Here is an 8,347-nt window from a genome sequence, read left to right on the forward strand (position 1 = left end):
ACAGAGCAAGACTCCGTCTCAAAAAAAAAAAAAAAAGAAAGAAAGACGTCTGTAAAAGTTTTTGTCTTGCAAATCTAAAACAAAGGACCCATAAATTCAGCAAAAATAACTACTCGCTAAACTTGTTAAATGCAAAATATAAATAAAACGTGGGTCTCTCTAGAGTACTGCTCAGAATGGAGCTCAGGGTACTTCAGTTCCGGGACTAAAACCAATCCATTACTTGGGAGCAATACTAGAGGGGAAGGAAGAAGTAAGGGAGTTGTTCAGTAATGGAGTAAGGAAAAGAAATAGCCTAGAAAGGTCTGTGTTTAAGCAAATAGCAAGTAATATTTTAAAATATTCTATGGATCTCTTGCTACAGCAATGCGAGTGGGAGCACCAGGAGCCCAGTCTCAGAGCGGACACCACGGATTGTTTTATGAAAACGGCAGCTGGGATGTGGAGGAAGAGCCCCCTGCAAGTCGGACAGGAGCCACAAGCTGCACTGTGAACCTGGTCACTCTGCACCAATGCCATCGGCCCGTGGGTCTCTGAGGGGACCTGCCAGTTGGACTGCAAATTCCCCAGTTTGCCCCCAGATATTATAGAAAATTATCTGTGTAAATAATGTAAAGAAAACATACCTATGGTAAAATCATATGCATGTTCTTTCGCACAGGGTGAAATCATAACTGGTTTCATCTGAACATTTCCTCAAAGATCAGCCAAATCTAGGTCAATTCTGGTAAACATACTATATCCAACCCGAAAGGTTACCACCATTAGATGCGTGGCTATGGTAGCACGGTACCAACATCTAAACTAGTGAATCTAAGGCAGGTAAGAATTCAGAAATGCCCCCAGATGGTTTCAAAGCCAAATTTCAGCTAAGGTCTCCACAAAATGGCTATTTTCAAACATAGCATATTCTGACTGGGTTTGCTGAGGTACTTTCCTTCATACTCTTTTTTGTCCTGGGACTGGCGGTTGTGGAAGGAAAGACTGCTTTGCAATGCTGCGTAATAAATATGATTCTAAAAGTGCAGGTGTTAGAAATAGCTTCCCTAATTAACCACACTCCTAAGTGAAAAGGAAATCTGAAAATTTAGTGGAAAATTACTTCTTCTGAAACTAATCTTGATGTTGGACTTCTTTATTCATTAGTTTCTCTTTGATATTCGTATCATCCCCTTAACTCACTCTTCTCTCACACCAACCTGCACCCCCCAAGGCTGTTGTAAAGAATTATCTTTAAAAAATCTTATAAGCAGCTGGAACATTTTCATTCCAGTTGATCAAAGAGATCGCTCATGGTTCTGTAACTAGAGCAGAAATACTAGAAAAAGGATAAAATCTATTGTAGTTGTACATAAATAATATTACTTCCAATTTTATATAGAACTGTAAATTAAAAATAAATGAAAGGAAAATAGTTATTTGTAAATACTTTGATCATCAACCTTTGATCTCTATTCTCCTCCAAAGCATCCACACTTCAGGGTCTCACCATTTAGGTCAAAGTCTCCTCTGTGTCATTACATGTCTTACATGTGTAATTACATGTGGATTACTTTCCCTTTCCACACCCCATACAGCCCAGACATCAGACAAACATAAGGTTAAAAAATAAACATCTTGGCCGGGTGCAGTGGCTCCTGGTCGTAATCCCAGCACTTTGGGAGGCCAAGGTGGGAGGAGCACATTGAGCTCTGGAATTTGAGACCAGCCTGGGCAACATGGCAAGACCCCATGGCTCTACTAAAAATTAGCCAGGCATGGTGGTGTGTGCCTGTAATCCCAGCTACCCAGGAGGCTGAGGCAGGAGAATTGCTTGAACCTGGGAGGTGGAGGTTGCAGTGAGCCGAGATCATGCCACTGCATTCCAGCCTGGGCGACAGAGCAAGACTATCTCAAATAAATAAAAAGAAAGTGAAGTATTATGAACTACTTGTTTTAAAAACAAAATTATTTCCAATTTATGCCCCCTTACATTCCTAAATATTTGCAAGTGCTGTCTCTTCTGTCTACAAAAAGTGTTTCCACGTCATTCCCTCCAAATGTTGATGTTACATAACATTCAACTCTGACCTACAAATAAGAAGTCTGGCTTCCTATGACATTCCAGGAGAAAGCGAAAGGCAGCTTGAAAAGCATCCTCCCATCCCGGGTCCGGTATTCCAGTGCACCCACAACTTCCCTCCCTCTTGCAGATCCCAACACATACTGAGCTGCTCATAGCTCCATCGCTGGGCTCGCATTCTTCTCATTGCTGGAATGGAATGACCTTCCTCTGCTTGCTTCACTTGGTTCGATAGCTTTTAAGGTTCTCTTTTAAATTTCATCACCAGGCCCTAAATTTCATCCACCATACATGAGGATGATCCTAGGAGGACATCAGAACCCAACTGGACTTCCTGTCTCCAGGTGGATACTAGGCCCCCGGTGGATGGCCAGCCCCAGGTTGACACCAAGGCTCCAGGCAAACACCAGGCCCAAAGTGAGCATTAGGCTTCCGGTAAACACCAGGCCCATGTGGATTACTAGGCCTCAGGCAGACGTCAGGCCCCAGGTGTACCCTCGGGCCCCAGGTGAGTATCTATGCCCCAGCTGAACATCAGTCAACAGGTGGATGCCCAAGCCCTTGGTAAACACCAGACAACAAATGAACATCAGGCCCCAGAGAGACATTTGGTCCAGGTGGATACCTAGGTGGCCTGGTGAACCTTGGGCTCCTGATAAACACCCAGGCCACAGAAAGATAACAGGCCACACCTAAACACCCAGGCCTCAGGTGGTATCAGGCCCCAGCCAAATACCAGGCCCCAAGTGGACAGTGAATTCAGGTGCCAGGCTGACACCCAGGCCCAGTTGTACACCAGGTCATAGGGGAACATCAGGCCCCAAGAGGATACCCAATCCCCAAGTAGGTATCAGACTGCAGGTGAACACCCATCCCCAGAAGAACACCAGAACACCCGTCCCCAGAGGATACACAGGCCCCAAGTAGCTGTCAGGCCCCAAGTGAACACCAAGCCCAACGTGGATATCAGAACCCAGGTAGGCACCTGGCCTAGGGAGTACTCCCAGGCCCCAGGCAGACAAGGTCCCATGTGCACACGTGGCACTGGGTGAATAATCGGGCCCAATGTGGACACAGGACCCCAGCTGAACATCAGGCTCAAGGCTGACACCCAGGCACCAGGTTTACATGAGGACTCAAGTGAAAACTTCACTCCGAACGGACATCAGACCCCAGGCGAAATTCAGACCCAAGTGGATACCTAGGCTCCAACTGGACAGCTAGTCCCCAGAATTTCAGGCCCTAGGGTGACACCCAGGCTCCAGGTGCACACCAGGCTCATGGAACAAATTAAGATACAAGGTGACACCTAGGAACTCGGTAAACAGGAGGGCACACGTAAATTACTAGGCCTCAGGTGAACACCCACGCCCCAGGTTGACACCAAGCCCCAGGTGAACATCAGGTCCCAGGGTGACATTAGGCCTCATGTGGACACCTAGATGCCTCATGAACATCAGGTCAGATTGAAACCAAAGCCACAGAAGGGTATCAGACCCCATGTAAACACCCAGGCCCCAGGTGGGAATCAAGACCCCCTGGTAAACACCAGGCTCCTAGTAGACATTAAGGCCCAGCACAACGCCTGGCCCCAGGTGAACAACAGGCCTAAGGTAGCTATCAGGACCTAAGTGGACGCTGAACTCAAGGTGTACATCAGGTGTACCATAGTAACCCACATGGGGCCTGGTGTTTACCGGTGTCCAATGTCCCAGTTGGACACCAAGTCACACGGGGACACAGACCCCAGGTGGACACCCAGTCTCAGGATGGAAATCAGGCCCTAGGCAAACAGAAGGCCCCAGGTGAACATCAGTCCCAGGTGGGCATCCAGGCCCCAGATGGATACCAGGCCCCAGGTGGACATCAGACCCAAGGTAAATATCCATCCCTAAGTAGACACCAGATGCCAGGCGGGTTATTGGTCCCAGGAAAACACCCAAGCCCCAAGGAGAAACCAGACCCCAGGTGAACTCTGGTCTGCAGGTGTGCATCAGGCTGGGCATCCATCTTGGACCTTGTGTTCACTGGGGGCCTATGTCCACCCCTTGGGCCTGCTGTTCATTTGTGGCTTGGCGTTTACCTGGGCCCTGAGAGTCAACCTGATGCCTGATATCCACCTAGGACCTACACAGCCACCTGGGGCCTGATGTCACCCTGCAGTGTAGGCATCCACCAGGGGCCTGATGTCCACCTGAGGTCTGGGGTACACCTGGGGCTTGGTGGCCACCTGGAGCCTTGATGTCATCCTGGGGCCTAATGGCCACCTGGAGCCTGGTATCCATCTAAAGCCTGGGTTCTGCTTGGGGCATTATTATGTCCCCTTGAAGACTCGGTATCCAACTAGGGCCAGATTTTCACCGGAGACCTAATATCCACAAGAGGTCTGGGTGTCCCCCTGAAGCCTAGGTATCCTCTGTGGGCCTGAAGTCCATCTGTGACATTCTGTCCAACTGGGGCCTGGGTGTAAACCTGGTGCCTGATGTATACCTCAAGTCCAGTGTGCACCTGGGACCCAATGGCCACCTGAGGCCATATATCCACCTGGGGCCAGAGTGTCCACTTGGGGCCTAATGTTCACCAGGAACCTAACTATCCACCTGGGGCCTCATGTCTGCTTGGGGCTCAGGTGTCAATGTGCGGCCTGGGCATCACCTGGGGCCTGATGTTCAACTGGAGCCTGGTGTCCACCTGGAACCTATTTGTCAACTGGGAACCTGATGTCCACCTGGTGCCTAATGTCCATTTGGAACTGGAATCCAACTGGTAACTGCCATACCCCTAAGACACAGCATCAATCTGGTGTTTGATGTCCAGTGTTCACCTGGGACTGTCCACTTGAGGCCTGATGTCTGCCTGGAACCTAGGTCTCTACTTCGGTCCCAAATATTGACTGAGGCCTGGGGGTCCACTTGAGGCCTGATGTCTGCCTGGAACCTAGGTCTCCACTTCCGTCCTGGATATTGACTGAGGCCTGGATGTCCACTTGGGGCCTTATGTCTACCCAAAAAGGGCTGTGGCACCATGCACACCTCCCTATTCCTGGGGAAAGTTTGTGGAGAGTTGCTGTACACCCACCCCTCACAGTTCAGGATCATGTCCTCCTGAAGACACAATCCAGGAAACTGACTTCTTGGCCCAAGTCACTGCTCAAGGCATGAAGATCTGGAGGCGGCACTGGGAACAGGTGCAGCTGCGATTGCCCAGGCTCCCCTCCACCAAGTTGTGCTGCAGGCCGCTGGGGGCTTCCAAATCAGGTGCTGGAATTGGGGACCTGGAGCCTCGCCCCATCCTGCTGCCAGCACGAAACGGGCAGTGCCACAGAATGTTGCCCTCACCGCTGCCCCAGGCCTAGGTCAACCTACTGGGCTATTCCTCAAGGCCAAAGGCTACGTGGGTCATCAGCCACCGCCACCTGATATAAGAAAGGGGGCTGAAAGAAGGCTGCCTGCTGGCAAAGCAACCACAGAGCCAGCCAGCCAGTGGCACCCAGGACTGTGAGAACTTTCTCCAAGGTAAGCTCTCAGCCTTCTTTGGTTTTGCTGTACTTTCCAAGTTGTGATTTTCTGAAAAGTGAGTAGGACGTTTTCAGGGCGGCCTCAGCAATTTCTAGGCCTAACAGTAATCTAGGAGAATCCCAGTCACTCCTATCCCTGCTGACACTGACTGGCCCACAGGGGAAAATCCAGAGATGGCTTGATTCCATCTGACACTTCATTTCACTGTGGTTTCCAATGTTTCTTAGAAAACTGGGCCTAGGTTGGTTTGTTTCTTCTTCATACCATCCTTCTCATACTTTCTTTGTGTTCTTTCCTGGTTGCTATTTTCACTTTCCTTATACTGCACACGTAGTTCCCACGTTTCCGTTCTTTCTTCCTTTCCAGTCTGTGTGTATTCTGTGCAATGCCTATGGTAGGTAACATCAGGCCCCAGGTGAACACTTCGACCCCAAGTGGACATGAGGCTCCAGGTGAATACCCATTACCTACCGGGGACAACAGGCCCCACGTGGACAGCAGTCCGCAGGTAAATATAAGGCCCCAGTTTAAAACCCAGACCTGCCTGAGCCAAGATGACACCTTCCTACCATGTGGGCAGGAGGGGCAGTTCCTGGATGACAAGGGGCAGGGCCAGAGCAACTCCCTACCCACTCTCCCCAGGACGAGGGCGGGTGCATGGGGACACATCCCCTCCAGGCGGACGTAAGGCCCCAGTGGACACAAAGGCCTCAGGAAAACATCAGGCCCCAAGTGGACACTGGACTCACGGTGGACACTGGACATCAGGCGGCAGGTTGACACCAGACCCCAGGTAGACACCAGGTCCCAGAGGGACTCCAGTTCCTGCACGGACATCAGGCCTCAGGAGGACATCAGGCTGCAGTTTGGCTCGGAGGCCCCAGGTGAACACCAGGCCCCAGCTAAACATCAGGCCCCAGGTGAACGCCCATGCCTCAGGTACATACCAGGCCCCAGGTGGAAACCTGGCCCCAGATGGACCTCAGGCGTTTCGGCAGAACACCAGGCACCACTTGAACTCCAGGCTCCAAGTGGATGTCCAGGCCTCAGGTAAGTATCAGGGCCAAGGTGAACAGGAGGCCCCAGGTGGACAGCAGGCCCCAGGCGGATACCTAGGCCCCTGGTGAACACCAGGCCCCTGGTGAAAGTTAGGCCCTAGATGGACACCCTGACTCCAGGGGAACATCTGGTTCTAGACGGACATCAGGTCCCAGATAAGTACACAGTCCCTATGTACACATCAGGCTCCAAGTAGACACTAGTCCCCAGATAGACACAAAGCCCCAGGTGCACACGGACTCAAGGTGTCCATCAAGCACCAGGCTCACACCCAGCCCACAGCTGGACACAAAGTCACAGGTGGACAGCTGTCCCACAGAGGACACCAAGGACTCAGGTGGACATCCAGGCTCGGGGGGAACATGAGGCCCTATGTAGGCAGCAGGCACAGGATGGGTATCAGACTCCAGGTAAACACTCAGGCTCCAGGAGTACAATAGGCCCGAAGAGGATACCAGGCCCCATCTGAGTATCAATCCTCATAGGATGGCACGCTCCACACGGACACCAGGCGTTAAGTAAATGCCCTAGGCCCCTGATGTGTATCAGGCCCCATGGGGACACTCAGACCAGAGCTGGACATGTGGCCCCAAGTGGACACCCAGGACCCAGGTGGATACCAGGTTGACATGAAGACCCAGGACTCCAGGCTTCAAGGGACCACCAGGCCCCAGGTGGCTGTGGAGGCCCCAGGTGAATATCAGGTACCAAGCTGACACCCAGGGCACAGGTGAACACAAGGCCCCAGAGGATCAACAAATCCAAGGTGGACATAGGCCCCAGAGGGACACCAGGTCCCAAGTAAACAACGGTAACCAGGTGGATACCGACACCGCAGGTAGAAACCAGGCAGAAATCAGGCCCCAGTAACACACCAGGCCTCAGGAGGATACGTAGGAACCTGGTGGACATCAGACCCTAGCTGCACACCAAGATCCAAGTGGACATTAGGCCCCAAGTGTTCACTGAGGCCCCTGGTAAATGCCCAGGTCCCAGGTCAAAACCAGGCCCCTGAAGGACACCTGGGCCCCAGGTGGACACAGAGTCTCAGGTGGACACTTGACTCTAAATGGACATCAGGCCCTGGGTGGACACAGGCCCCAGGTGGATACCTTGGCTCCTGGTGAACACTGGACCCCAGGTGCACATCTAGGTCCCATGTGGACATCCGGGCCCAGGAAGTCCTCAGGCACCGAGAAACACTCAGGCCCCAGGTGGACATCTGCTCACAGGTTGACACCCAGGCCTCAGGTGGACACCAGGTGCTAGGAGAACTTCAGGCCCCTGCTAAAATCAAGCCCAGGGTGGACATCCAGGCCTTATACCAGGTCCCAGATTTTACAATTTATACAAATAGAAAAGTTAGCCAGGCATTGTGAAGCATGCCTGAATCCCAGCTACTCGGGAGGCTGAAGGAGTAGAATTGCTTGAACCCGGGAGGGGGAGGTTACAGCGAGCCAAGATTGCGCCACTGCACTCCAGCCTGGGCGACAGAGGGAGACTCTGTCTCAAAAAAGAAAATAATATTCTCTGCATAATTAATTTGTATTTTTGACTGATAAAGCACACCAGAGTTGAACATATTCTTATTAAAATGAGTCATGTTTAAGAAAAACTAGAATTCAAAATTTGAACCTCAGCAAATCAATACCAGTCATTACTTAGATGGCATAAAAATAACAAAAAGTAGCCATCAGGGCCAGGCGCA

The 8,347-nt window shown here is 51.3% G+C and overlaps 1 protein-coding gene across 1 annotated transcript in view; it reads right to left on the minus strand.

The window, feature by feature from the left end:
• Positions 1 to 8,347, minus strand: part of LOC113220390 (protein FAM83G) — a 19,844-nt gene that overhangs the window by 3,382 nt on the left and 8,115 nt on the right. The window lies entirely within an intron of this gene.

This window comes from Piliocolobus tephrosceles, chromosome 4 (assembly GCF_002776525.5).
Source record: "Piliocolobus tephrosceles isolate RC106 chromosome 4, ASM277652v3, whole genome shotgun sequence".
NCBI lineage: Eukaryota > Metazoa > Chordata > Mammalia > Primates > Cercopithecidae > Piliocolobus > Piliocolobus tephrosceles.